Source organism: Triticum aestivum, chromosome 5D (genome assembly GCF_018294505.1).
Source record: "Triticum aestivum cultivar Chinese Spring chromosome 5D, IWGSC CS RefSeq v2.1, whole genome shotgun sequence".
Classification (NCBI taxonomy): Eukaryota; Viridiplantae; Streptophyta; class Magnoliopsida; order Poales; family Poaceae; genus Triticum; species Triticum aestivum.
This window is the reverse complement of record NC_057808.1, coordinates 76,677,826-76,693,258: the sequence shown is the minus strand read 5'-3', so window position 1 is coordinate 76,693,258 and position 15,433 is coordinate 76,677,826.

Genomic DNA, 15,433 nt, shown 5'->3' with positions numbered 1-15,433 from the left:
CTACCTTACATTGATGAACCGGACCTAGTTCTGTGTCACCCTATGTTATAACTATTGCATGAGGAATCACATCCGACATAATTATCCATCACTGATCCAATGCCTATGAGCTTTTCACATATTGATCTTTGCTTAGTTACTTAATCGTTGCCACTGTTACAATTACTACAAAATTTCTACTGTTACTTTTGCCACTGTTACCGCTACTTCCATACTACTTTGCTACTAAATACTTTGTTGCAGATATTAAGTTATCCAGGTGTGGTTGAATTGACAACTCAGCTGCTAATACTTGAGAATATTCTTTGGCTCCCCTTGTGTTGAATCAATAAATTTGGGTTGAATACTCTACCCTCGAAAACTGTTGCGATCCCCTATACTTGTGGGTTATCATAACCCAATTCGACGATGAGGCGCTAGAGCCTATACCACCCACACGTAACATGACTGACAGACCCGACCGACCACCACGTGGTCGGGACAGAACGGCAATTCAAGCTGGACACTAGCCCGCACCACCTCGCCATAAAAGCAGAGAAACAGCTCGGGGATACACAGATGACCTACGACAGGACTTGGAAAATAGACTGGGTCAGACTAGATCAATCTACGGATCGCGGGGGCATGCTCCGGCGCGAGAAGACGGCTATCAAGCCTGGCGCGACAAGCAGAACCACCCCCGGGCCGAAAACCGTATACGGACTTCATCCGAACCGGTTCATGACATGGCCCGATACCAAGGCGCCGCACACCCCCTATGCTTCACCGATGAGGTAATGGAGCACCAGTTCCCAGAAGGGTTTAAACCCGTGAACTTTGAATCATACGACGGCACAACAGATCCCGCCGTATGGATTGAAGATTTTCTTCTCCACATTCACATGGCTCACAGTGATGATCTACACGCCATCAAATACGTTGCCCTAAAACTTAAGTGGCCAGCTTGACATTGGTTAAACAGCCTCCCAGAAAACTCTATTGGTAGCTGGGAAGACTTGGAGGACGCATTCAGAGATAACTTCCAAGGTACCTATGTTCGGCCCCCATACGCCAACGACCTTAGTCCCATAATCCAGCAACCCGGGGAATCGGCCCGACAGCTCTGGACTAGGTTCTTAATCAAGAAGAACCAGATTGTGGATTGTCCGAACGCCGAAGCCCTTGCGGCCTTCAAGCATAGCGTCAGAGAGGAGTGGCTCACTCGACACCTCGGCCAAGAAAAGCCGAAGTCCATGGCAGCCCTTACCGCACTTATGACCCGCTTCTGCGGAGGAGAGGATAGCTAGCTTGCTCGTAGAAGCAATAGCACGAGCGACCCTGGAACCTCTAAAGCCAAGGAGAGCAACGGCAAGTCACGACTCAACAAGCACAAGCGTCAAACCAATAATGAAGGAACCCAAGACACGACGGTGAACGCTGGATTCAGCGGCTCCAAACCCGGTCAACGGAAGAAGCTATTCAAGGCAAACAGAGATGGCCCATCCAGTTTAGACAGAATACTGGACCGGCCTTGCCTGATTCATGGCACCCCCGATAAACCTGCCAATCGTACCAACAGAAATTGATGGGTCTTTAAGCAGGCCAGCAAGCTTAACGCCAAACACGAGGGAAAAGGGTCACCAAACGACGACGATGACCATGAGCCTCGTCAACCGAACACAGGGGGACAGAAGCAATTTCCCCCCAAGGTAAAAACAGTGAATATGATATATGTCATGCATATCCCTAAGAGGGAGTGCAAGCGTGCACTACGGGACATCTACGCCATAGAGCCGGTCGCCCCAAAGTTCAACCCATGGTCGGCTGGTCTGATCACCTTCGATCGAAAGGACCACCCAACCAGTATCCGTCACGGAGGTTCGGCAGCTCTGGTCCTCAATCCAATCATCGACGGATTCCACCTCACTCGTGTCCTCATGGACGGCAGCAACAGTCTCAATCTACTTTATCAAGACACTATCTGCAAAATGGGCGTTGATCCGTCAAGAATCAAGCCCACTAAAACTACCTTCAAAGCAGTAATTGATACGTCTCCAACATATCTATAATTTTTGATTGCTCCATGCTATATTATATTCTGTTTTGGACATTATTGGGCTTTATTATACACTTTTGTATTATTTTTGGGACTAACCTATTAACCGGAGGCCCAGCCCTGAATTGCTGTTTTTTGCCTATTTCAGAGTTTCGCAGAAAAATAATATCAAACGGAGTCCAAACGAAATGAAACCTTCGGGAACGTGATTTTCGGAACGAACGTGATCCAGAGGACTTGGATCCTACATCAAGACATCAACCAGGAGGGCACGAGGTAGGGTGGCACGCCTACCCCCCTAGGCGCGCCCTCCACCCTCGTGGGCCCCCTGTTGCTCCACCGACGTACTCCTTCCTCCTATATATACCTACGTACCCCCAAACTACTAGATACGGAGCCAAAAACCTAATTCCACCGCCGCAACCTTCTATACCTGTGAGATCCCATCTTGGGGCCTGTTCCGGAGCTCCGCCGGAGGGGGCATCGATCACGGAGGGCTTCGACATCAACACCATAGCCTCTCCGATGATGTGTGAGTAGTTTACCTCAGACCTTCGGGTCCATAGTTATTAGCTAGATGGCTTCTTCTCTCTTTTTGGATCTCAATACAATGTTCTCCCCCTCTCTCGTGGAGATCTATTCGATGTAATCTTCTTTTGCGGTGTGTTTGTTGAGACCGATGAATTGTGGGTTTATGATCAAGTTTATCTATGAACAATATTTGAATCTTCTCTGAATTCTTTTATGTATGATTGTTATCTTTGCAAGTCTCTTCGAATTATCAGTTTGGTTTGGCCTACTAGATTGATCTTTCTTGCAATGGGAGAAGTGGTTAGCTTTGGGTTCAATCTTGCGGTGTCCTTTCCCAGTGACAGCAGGGGCAGCAAGGAACGTATTGTATTGTTGCCATCGAGGATAACAAGATGGGGTTTATATCATATTGCATGAGTTTATCCCTCTACATCATGTAATCTTGCTTAAAGCGTTACTCTATTCTTATGAACTTAATACTCTAGATGCATGCTGGATAGCGGTCGATGTGTGGAGTAATAGTAGTAGATGCAGGCAGGAGTCGGTCTCTTGTCTCGGACGTGATGCCTATATACATTATCATACCTAGATATTCTCATAACTATGCTCAATTCTGTCAATTGCTCAACAGTAATTTGTTCACCCACCATAATACTGATGATCTCCAGAGAAGCCACTAGTGAAACCTATGGCCCCCGGGTCTATTTTCCATCATACTAATCTCCCGACAACAAGCTATTTCTGGCGCCGTTTTTATTTTACTTTCTTTACTTTGCATGTTTATCATAAAAATACCAAAAATATTATCTTATCATATCTATCAGATCTCACTCTCATAAGTGACCGTGTAGGGATTGACAACCCCTTATCGCGTTGGTTGCGAGGATTTATTTGTTTGTGTAGGTGCGAGGGACTCGTGCATGGCCTCCTACTGGATTGATACCTTGGTTCTCAAAAACTGAGGGAAATACTTACGCTACTTTGCTGCATTACCCTTTCCTCTTCAAGGGAAAACCAACGCAGTGCTCAAGAGGTAGTAGTAATACCTAGTGTAGAGGCCCGCTGCATGGGCTCAATCACGCTGGAAGTCGTCTTCGGTTCGCCAGACAACTTCCGAAGCGAAGACTTAATCTTTGACATCGTCCCCTTCCGCAGCAGCTATCACGCACTGCTCGGACGAACCGCCTTCGCCCGCTTCAATGCAGTCCCACACTACGCCTATTTGAAACTCAAGATGCCCGGTCCACGTGGCGTCATTACAATCAACGGAAACATGGAGCGCTCCCTCCATACTCAGGAGCACACCGCCGCCATTGCGGCTGACGTACAAAGCGGCCCGGTCAAGCCGCACACTTCATCGGCTATTAAGCCACTGGACTTCATTGCACAAGGCTAGTCAGTTCTGCATGCCGGCAGCCCGGCAAATCCAGGGCTGGATTAGCAGTTTCACCTCCATCGACCGCCACATACATCAGCGAAATTCGTACCGCGCATGTGTTGGGGAACGTAGTAATTTCAAAAAAAATCCTACGCACACGCAAGATCATGGTGATGCATAACAACGAGAGGGGAGAGTGTCGTCCACCTACCCTCATAGACCGTAAGCGTAAGCGTTATGAGAATGTGGTTGATGTAGTCGTACGTCTTCATGATCCGACCGATCCAAGTACCGAACGCACGGCACCTCCGAGTTCAGCACACGTTCAGCTCGGTGACGTCCCATGAACTCTGATCCAGCAGAGCTTCGATGATGAGTTCCGTCAGCACGACGGCGTGATGATGGTGATGATGATGCTACCGACGCAGGGCTTCGCCTAAGCACTGCTATGATATGACCGAGGTGGATTATGGTGGAGGGGGGCACCGCACATGGCTAAAAGATCAACTGATCAACTTGTGTGTCTATGGGGTGCCCCCCTCCCCCGTAAATAAAGGAGTGGAGGAGGGGGAGGGGCCGGCCCTCGTAGGCGCGCCCCAAGGGGAGTCCTACTCCCACCGGGAGTAGGACTCCAAACCTTCCAAGAGTAGGAGTAGGAGAGAGGGAAGGAGGAGAGAGGGGGAAGGGAAGAGGGGCGCTGCCCCCCTCCTTGTCCAATTCGAACTAGAGGGGGAGGTGGCACGCGGACTGCCATGGCTGCCCCTCCTCTTCTCCACTAAGGCCCAATAGGCCCATTATACTCCCCGGGGGGTTCCGGTAACCCCCCGGTACTTCGGTATTTGTCCGAACTTGCCTGGAACCCTTCCGAAGTCCAAACATAGTCATCCAGTATATCGATCTTTATGTCTCGACCATTTCGAGACTCCTCGTCATGTCCGTGATCATATCCGGGAATCCGAACTACCTTCGCTACATCAAAACACATAAACTCATATTACCGATCGTCACCGAACGTTAAGCGTGCGGACCCTATGGGTTCGAGAACTATGTAGACATGACCGGGACTCGTTTCCGGTCAATAACCAAAAGCGGAACCTGGATGCTTATATTGGCTCCAACATATTCTATGAAGATCTTTATCGGTCAAACCGCATAACAACATACGTTGTTCCCTTTGTCATTGGTATGTTACTTGCCCGAGATTCGATCGTCGGTATCTCAATACCTAGTTCAATCTCGTTACCGGCAACTCTCTTTACTCGTTCCGTAATACATCATCCCGCAACTAACTCATTAGTTGCATTGATTGCAAGGCTTATAGTGATGTGCATTACTGAGAGGGCCAAGAGATACCTCTTCGACAATCGAAGTGACAAATCCTAATCTCGATCTATGCCAACCCAACAAGTACCTTCGGAGACACCTGTAGAGCACCTTTATAATCACCCAGTTACGTTGTGACGTTTGGTAGCACACAAAGTGTTCCTCCGGTATTCGGGTGTTGCATAATCTCATAGTCATAGGAACATGTATAAGTCATGAAGAAAGCAATAGCAATATACTAAACGATCAAATGCTAAGCTAACGGAATGGGTCAAGTCAGTCACATCATTCTCTAATGATGTGACCCCGTTAATCAAATGACAACTCATGTCTATGGCTAGGAAACTTAACCATCTTTGATTTAACGAGCTAGTCAAGTAGAGGCATACTAGTGACACTTAGTTTGTCTATATATTCACACATGTACTAAGTTTCCGGTAAATACAATTCTAGCATGAATAATAAACATTTATCATGATATAAGGAAATATAAATAACAACTTTATTATTGCCTCTACGGCATATTTCTCCCACTTGCACTAGAGTCAATGATCTAGATTACACAGTAATGATTCTAACACCCATGGAGTCTTGGTGATGATCATGTTTTGCTCATGAGAGAGGCTTAGTCAACGGGTCTACAACATTCAGATCTGTATGTATCTTGCAAATCTCTATGTCTCCCTCCTTGACTTGGTCGCGGATGGACTTGAAGCATCTCTTGATGTGCTTGGTTCTCTTGTGAAATCTGGATTCCTTTACCAAGGCAATTGCACCAGTATTGTCACAAAAGATTTTCATTGGACCCGATGCATTAGGTATGACACCTATATCGGATATGAACTCCTTCATCCAGACTCCTTCATTTGCTCCTTCCGAAGCAGCTATGTACTCCGCTTCACACGTAGATCCCGCCACGACGCTTTGCTTAGGACTGCACCAACTGACAGCTCCACCGTTCAATATAAATACGTATCCGGTTTGTGACTTAGAGTCATCTGGATCAGTGTCAAAGCTTGCATCGACGTAACCATTTACGACGAGCTCTTTGTCACCTCCATAATCGAGAAACATATCCTTAGTCCTTTTCAGGTATTTCAGGATGTTCTTGACCGCTGTCTAGTGATCCACTCCTGGGTTACTTTGGTACCTCCCTGCTAAGCTAATAGCAAGGCACACATCAGGTCTGGTACACAGCATTACATACATGATAGAGCCTATGGCTGAAGCATAGGGAACATCTTTCATTTTCTCTCTATCTTCTTCAGTGGTTGGGCATTGAGTCTGACTCAACTTCACACCTTGTAGCACAGGCAAGAACCCTTTCTTTGGTTGATCCACTTTGAACTTCCTCAAAACTTTATCAAGGTATGTGCTTTGTGAAAGTCCAATTAGGCATCTTGATCTATCTTTATAGATCTTGATGCCCAATATATAAGCAGCTTCACCAAGGTCTTTCATTGAAAAACTCTTATTAAAGTATCCTTTTATGCTATCCAGAAATTCTATATCATTTCCAATCAGCAATATGTCATCCACATATAATATTAGAAATGCTATAGAGCTCCCACTCACTTTCTTGTAAATACAGGCTTCTCCAAAAGTCTGCATAAAACCATATATTTTGATCACACTATCAAAACGTTTATTCCAACTCTGAGATGCTTGTGTCAGACATAGATGGATCGCTGGAGCTTGCACACTTTGTTAGCATCCTTTGGATCGATAAAACCTTCATGTTGCACCATATACAAATCTTCTTCCAGAAATCCATTCAGGAATGCAGTCTTTACATCCATTCGCCAAATTTCATAATCATAAAGTGTTGCAATTGCTAACATGATTCGGACGGACTTAAACATCGCTACGGGTGAGAAAGTCTCATCGTAGTCAACTCCTTGAACTTGTCGAAAACCTTTCGCAACAAGTCGAGCTATGTAGACAGTAACATTACCGTCAGCGTCAGTCTTCTTCTTGAAGATCCATTTATTCTCTATGGGTTGCCGATCATCGGGAAAGTCAACCAAAGTCCACACTTTGTTCTCATACATGGATCCCATCTCAGATTTCATGGCCTCAAGACATTTTGCGGAATCTGGGCTCATCATTGCTTCCTCATAGTTTGTAGGTTCGTCATGGTCAAGTAACATGACCTCGAGAACAGGATTACCGTACCACTCTAGTGCGGATCTTACTCTGGTTGACCTACGAGGTTCAGTAGTAACTTGATCTGAAGTTACATGATCATCATCATTAGCTTCCTCGCTAATTGGTGTAGGAGAGACAGGAACAGATTTCTATGATGAACTACTTTCCAATAAGGGAGCAGGTACAGTTACCTCATCAAGTTCTACTTTCCTCCCACTCACTTCTTTCGAGAGAAACTCCTTCTCTGAAAAAGGATCCATTCTTAGCAACGAATGTCTTGCCTTCGGATCTGTGATAGATGGTGTACCCAACAGTCTCCTTTGGGTATCCTGTGAAGACACATTTCTCCGATTTGGGTTCGAGCTTATCAGGTTGAAGCTTTTTCACATAAGCATCGCAGCCCCAAACTTTAAGAAACGACAACTTTGGTTCCTTGCCAAACCACAATTCATAAGACGTCGTCTCAACAGATTTAGATGGTGCCCTATTAAACGTGAATGCAGCCGTATCTAAAGCATAACCCCAAAACGATAGCGGTAAATCAGTAAGAGACATCATAGATCGCACCATATCCAGTAAAGTACGATTACGACGTTCGGACACACCATTACGCTGTGGTGTTCCGGGTGGCGTGAGTTGCGGAACTATTCCGCATTGTTTCAAATGAAGACCAAACTCGTAACTCAAATATTCTCCTCCACGATCAGACCATAAAAACTTTATTTGCTTATGATGATTTTCCACTTCACTCTGAAATTCTTTGAACTTTTCAAATGTTTCAGACTTATGTTTCATCAAGTAGATATACCCATAGCTGCTCAAATCATCTGTGAAGGTGAGAAAATAATGATACTGCCGCGAGCCTCAATGTTCATCGGACCACATACATTAGTATGTATGATTTCCAACAAATCTGTTGCTCGCTCCATTGTTCCGGAGAACGGCGTTTTAGTCATCTTGCCCATGAGGCATGGTTCGCAAGTACCAAGTGATTCCAAAAGTCCATCAGAATGGAGTTTCTTCATGCGCTTTACACCAATATGACCTAAACGGCAGTGCCACAAATAAGTTGCACTATCATTATCAACTCTGCATCTTTTAGCTTCAATGTTATGAATATGTGTATCACTACTATCGAGATTTATCAAAAAATAGAGCACTCTTCAAGGGTGCATGACCATAAAAGATATTACTCATATAAATAGAACAACCATTATTCTCAGATTTAAATGAATCACCGTCTCGCATCAAACAAGATCCAGATATAATGTTCATGCTCAACGCTGGCACCAAATAACAATTATTCAGGTCTAAAACTAATCCCGAAGGTAGATGTAGAGGTAGCGTGCCGACCGCGATCACATCGACTTTGGAACCATTTCCCACGCGCATCGTCACCTCGTCCTTAGCCAATCTTCACTTAATCCGTAGTCCCTGTTTCGAGTTGCAAATATTAGCAACAGAACCTGTATCAAATACCCAGGTGCTACTGCGAGCATTAGTAAGGTACACATCAATAACACGTATATCACATATACCTTTGTTCACCTTGCCATCCTTCTTATCCGCCAAATACTTGGGGCAGTTCCGCTTCTAGTGACCTGTCCCTTTGCAGTAGAAGCACTCAGTCTCAGGCTTAGGTCCAGACTTGGGCTTCTTCACTTGAGCAGCAACTTGCTTGCCATTCTTCTTGAAGTTCCCCTTCTTCCCTTTACCCTTTTTCTTGAAACTGGTGGTCTTGTTGACCATCAACACTTGATGCTCCTTCTTGATTTCTACCTCCGCAGCCTTTAGCATCGCGAAGAGCTTGGGAATTGTCTTATCCATCCCTTGCATATTATAGTTCATCACGAAGCTCTTGTAGCTTGGTGGCAGTGATTGAAGAAATCTATCAATGACACTATCATCCGGAAGATTAACACCCAGTTGAATCAAGTGATTGTTATACCCAGACATTTTGAGTATATGCTTACTGACAGAACTATTCTCCGCCCTCTTGCAGCTGTAGAACTTATTGGAGACTTCATATCTCTCAATCCGGGCATTTGCTTGAAATATTAACTTCAACTCCTGGAACATCTCATATGCTCCATGACGTTCAAAATGTTGTTGAAGTCCCGGTTCTAAGACGTAAAGCATGGCACACTAAACTATCAAGTAGTCATCAGCTTTGCTCTGCCAGACGTTCATAACATCTGACATTGCTCTTGCAGCGGGTTTGGCACCTAGCGGTGCTTCCAGGACATAATTCTTCTGTGCAGCAATGAGGACAATCCTCAAGTTACGGACCCAGTCCGTGTAATTGCTACCATCATCTTTCAACTTTGCTTTCTCAAGGAACGCATTAAAATTCAACGGAACAACAACACAGGCCATCTATCTACAACAACATAGACATGCAAAATACTATCAGGTACTAAGTTCATGATAAATTAAAGTTCAATTAATCAAATTACTTAAGAACTCCCACTTAGATAGACATCCCTCTAATCATCTAAGTGATCACGTGATCCATATCAACTAAACCATGTCCGATCATCACGTGAGATGGAGTAGTTTTCAATGGTGAACATCACTATGTTGATCATATCTACTATAGGATTCACGCTCGACCTTTCGGTCTCAGTGTTCCGAGGCCATATCTGCATATGCTAGGCTCGTCAAGTTTAACCCGAGTATTCTACGTGCGCAAAACTGGTTGGCACCCGTTGTATGTGAACGTAGAGCTTATCACACCCGATCATCATGTGGTGTTTCGGCACGACGAACTTTCGCAACGGTGCATACTCAGGGAGAACATTTATACCTTGAAATTTAGTGAGAGATCATCTTATAATGCTACCGTCGATCTAAGCAAAATAAGATGCTTAAAAGATAAACATCACATGCAATCAATATAAGTCATATGATATCGCCATCATCATCTTGTGCCTTTGATCTCCATCTCCATAGCACCGTCATGATCACCATCATCACCGGCATGACACCTTGATCTCCATCGTAGCATCGTTGTCGTCTCGCCAACTATTGCTTCTATGACTATCGCTACCGCTTAGTGATAAAGTAAAGCAATTACATGGTGATTGCATTTCATACAATAAAGCGACAACCATATGGCTCCTGCCAGTTGCCGATAACTCTGTTAAAAAACATGATCATCTCATACAATAAAATTTAGCATCATGTCTTGACCATATCACATCACAACATGCCCTGCAAAAACAAATTAGACGTCCTCTACTTTATGGTTGCAAGTTTTACGTCGCTGCTACGGGCTGAGCAAGAACCGTTCTTACCTACGCATCAAAACCACAACGATATATCGTCAAGTACATGTTGTTTTAACCTTCACAAGGACCGAGTGTAGCCACACTCGATTCAACTAAAGTTGGAGAAACTGACGCCCGCCAGCCACCTGTGTGCAAAGCATGTTGGTAGAACCAGTCTCGCGTAAGCGTACGCGTAATATCGGTCCGGGCCGCTTCATCCAACAATACCGCCGAATCAAAGTATGACATGCTGGTAAGCAGTATGACTAGTATCGCCCACAACTCACTTGTGTTCTACTCATGCATATGACATCTACGCATAAACCTGGCTCGGATGGCATTGTTGGGGAACGTAGTAATTTCAAAAAAATTCCTACGCACACACAAGATCATGGTGATGCATAGCAACGAGAGGGGAGAGTGTCGTCCACGTACCCTCGTAAACCGTAAGAGGAAGCGTTATGAGAACGTGGTTGAGGTAGTCGAATGTCTTCACGATCCGACCGATCCAAGTACCGAACGCACGGCACCTCCGAGTTCAGCACACGTTCAGCTCGGTGACGTCCCACGAACTCCGATCCAGCAGAGCTTCGGGGGAGAGTTCCGTCAGCACGACGGTGTGATGACGGTGATCATGATGCTACCAACGCAGGGCTTCGCCTAAGCACCGCTACGATATGACCGAGGTGGATTATGGTGGAGGGGGCACCGCACACGGCTAAAAGATCAACTAAGCAACTTGTGTGTCTATGGGGTGCCCCCCTCCCCCGTATATAAAGGAGTGGAGGAGGGGGAGGGTCTGGCCCTCCTAGGCGTGCCCCAAGGGGAGTCCTACTCCCACCGGGAGTAGGACTCCAAACCTTCCAAGAGTAGGAGTAGGATAGAGGGAAGGAGGAGAGAGGGGGAACGAAAGGGGGGGCCGCCCCCCTCCTTGTTAAATTCGGACTAGAGGGGGAGGGGGGCACGCGGCCTGCCCTGGCCGCCCCTCCTCTTCTCCACTAAGGCCCAATAGGCCCATTATACTCCCCGGGGGGTTCCGGTAACGCCCCGGTACTCCGGTATTTGTCCGAACTTGCCCGGAATCCTTCCAAAGTCCAAACGTAGTCATCCAATATATCGATCTTTATGTCTCGACCATTTTGAGACTCCTCGTCATGTCTGTGATCATATCCGGGACTCAGAACTACCTTAGGTACATCAAAACACATAAACTCATATTACCGATCGTCACCGAACGTTAAGCGTGCGGACCCTACGGGTTCGAGTACTATGTAGACATGACCGAGACTCGTTTCCGGTCAATAACCAATAGCAGAACCTGGATCCTCATATTGGCTCCTACATATTCTACGAAGATCTTTATCGGTCAAACCGCTTTGTCGATACCAAAATAGCTTTTGTCGCCATTTTCCTGGAGTCACCTTGATGTACTTTGCCCAAGCCCTGCCCGTCGGCAAAGAAAATTAATAAAGGGGTTATTAAAAATAGTTCATATCAGGAAATGACGAACTAAATAGGCCGAGATATAGTTAATAATGATTGAAATTACCCGTTGACTATCCCCTTCACGATGCTGTAGTCACTTTCTTTTTTAAGTAGTGAGTCCAGTACTTCAACTTTTCCTTTGTCAACTTTAATGTCTAACAAGATCCAGTGCAACCTGCATGTGCATACGTTTGCATGTATAAATTAAGCGGGCATGTGCATAACACTAATCAAATATAACCCTAAACCCTATACACTTACTAACATCTAGCTAGTAAGCAAAAACAGAATTTGTAGTACAAGACAGTGTGACTCACTCGAAGTTGTAAGGAAGTAGTATATCTTCATTGCTATTGAGGCGCTTCAAGAACTCTAGCATGTTTTTCTCTACATCTTTTCTACACCATTCCAATTTCCATGTGTATTCATTAACGGTATTTGGGTCAATGAACCCAATGCCATAGCGTCCAGCCTTTTTCATTTCATACATCTTCATCCTGCATAATACCACAGAAAAGAATATATAGTGAGGATATATAATTACAGGTAATTAATGATCAATCAATGAGCACTAGAGCTAGCTTGAGACTTAAATTATAGAAAGAAATCACTTACAGACAATAGCAACTGACAATAGATTTCTCGAGTGCATCTTGATTGAATAACTGAAATAGTTCTGAATACTCAACGGACAGAGCTTTCTTATTGAAGTAATGATCTTCCTCGACTTGCACCATGAGGGACTCTCGATTGGAACTCTTGGTAATTTTATTGTACCAATCATGCAATCCATACATTCTCGTTGGGAGGTTCTTGACCTCCTCGGGCTCGACCAAAGGTTGGCCCCGGACATCTTTCCATTTTATTTCCTCCTCTCTAAGCGGAGACATTGGCTCGATATCGAGGAGTTGTCCAACAGTGATCTTGAGCATTTCAGCCTGCATTATATGCTCCTCGGTTATTACCACATCGCCCAGCTCGGGAACGTAAACGGTTTGCCCACAATAATATTGGGAGCGCGTACTCTCATGTGTTGTTGGCACAACAAGCGGGGGGATCGATTGCGCCGCCTGTTCTCCCAGCTGGGGAATGGTTTTGCCGCATTTTTTGATAACTGCTTGTTGGCTCGAGCTCGAGCTCGCTTGTTTCTGTAGTCGTGCTCGATGTGCCTTCCTGATTTGGCGCTCATAGTCTGAGTCAACAGTCTTGGGAGCTGGTGGTCTAGCCATACGAATGAAGTGGTCAATCTTTTCCTCAGGCACTTTCTCCCTCGGCGGCGGTGCCGGTTTTGGTCCAAAATGGGGGTCCACTTCGGCCCACACTATGGCATTGTTTTGCTCCTCGGTCATGTCGTAAGGCCTCTGAGGAAGAGGAGCGAGGCTGCTTGGACCATATTTATATCGCTTGTCTCCGCCTTTACTTCCTGTACTACCTCGACCCGTACCGCTACGAACCATAGCTGCGGCGTGTCTCTTCTGCGATTGCTGAGGCGGTGGAGATGGCTGACGTGGCTGAGTTGGAGCAGGAGGAGTGGCCTGACGCTGTGCCGGACTTGAAGCAGGAGGTGTGGCCTAACACGGTGTCGGACTTGAAGAAGGAGTTGTGGCCTAACGCTATGCCGGACTTGAAGCAGGAGGTGTGGCCTGACACGGTGTTGGACATGAAACAGGAGGAGTGGCCTGACGCTGTGCTGGACTTGAAGCAGGAGTATGCTCACGCGTTCGTGGACTTGGAGGAGCGGGAGTCTGCTGACACGGTGGCGGACTTCGAGGAGGAGTCGGCAGATGCGGTGTCGGTGGACTTCGAAAGATGATGCAATCCTTTATCCATAGGATGATACGATGTATGGCCTCTCCCAGTGTGTGCTCGTCGTCACCTCCTGGAATGTCAAGCTGTAGCCCCGAATATGGGTCCACCACCTCATCAACCAAGACACGAGCATAGCCCGCTGGAATCGGGGCGTAATGGAAGGTTGCTTCGGGGGTAATTGTAAAAGCAACGGCCTCCGCCACCTTCATGGATATGTTCTTCATTTTGAAGTGTAGCTCACAGTTAGTGTTCTCTATGATGTCATCCACAGGGTATGTATCCAGCAGTGCGTCGCTTGGGGCGGAACCAATGCTGCTTCTAGGCATGGATGGGACGATGCTATCCAATGCTGGATGATCATCCGCTTGCTACTGCCGCTGTTGAGACCCCCTTTCCTGGATAAGTGAGTCGATCTGCTGCTGCTGCTGCTGGAATTTGAGTGCCAAGTCCGCGTGCCTTGCTTCTAGGCCTTGAAGGCGTTCCGCGTCCTGCTTCCTCTGCTCCTCCTCCAGCTTCCTCTGCTTCTCCTCCTCCATCTTCTTTCTTGCACGGGTCCTGTAGTCGTTGTTCCATTCCGAAAAGCCCTCATACCAGGGAATAATGCCCTTGCCTCGTGTTCTTCCCGGGTGTTCAGGATTTCCCAGGGCGCGCGTAAGCTCGTCGTTCTCTCTGTTGGGCGTGAACACCCCCTTTCGAGCATCTTCTATTGCGTCAACTAACTTTTGTTCGGCTCCTTTTAGACTTGCCTTCTTCGAAACCAGGCCTGTCTTCGGGTCCAACGCCCCCCATGCGCACAGAACCAAGTTCTGCACCTGGGGGGCCAGCTCCTAGTAACCGGAGTGACCCTTGCATCCTCCATCTCTTGCTCAGACTTATCCCACTTTGGCATTGCCACCGCGTAGCCACCTGGACCCAGGCTATGGAACTGTGTCTTTTTTGCGGCATTGGCCTTGTTTTTTCTCGACCGTTCCTTACAAAATTCTGATTCCTTGAATTTCACGAAAGCGGGACAGTGTTCTCTTTGCTTCTCCAGTGTTCCCTTGAATTCCAGAGTCTTCCTTTCTGCAGTGAGGTAGTTGAATGCAATTGCCATCTTCTTAAGAGCAGCGTCCTTGACTTTCTGCACATCTGCATCAGTGAAATAATCTGGTAGGGTGAAATGTTCCATCAGAGATTCCCAAAGCTTTTGTTTTGCTCTGTCGTCGACCCAAGTAACATCTGGGCGTTTAGTTTTTGGCTCTTTCCATTCTTGAATGGAGATCGGGAGTTGGTCCTTCCCAAGAACTCCGCACGGAAGAACAAACTTGTTCGCAATGTTCTTAGGCGTGAGGGGTTCACCACTAGCTTTGATGGAATCGATGTTGTACTTTACACCATCTTTCAACTTTTTGCCCGGGCCGCGCTTTGTCCTCCTGTCTGTAGAAGCAGATTTGCTTGATCTGGAGGGCTGAAAGA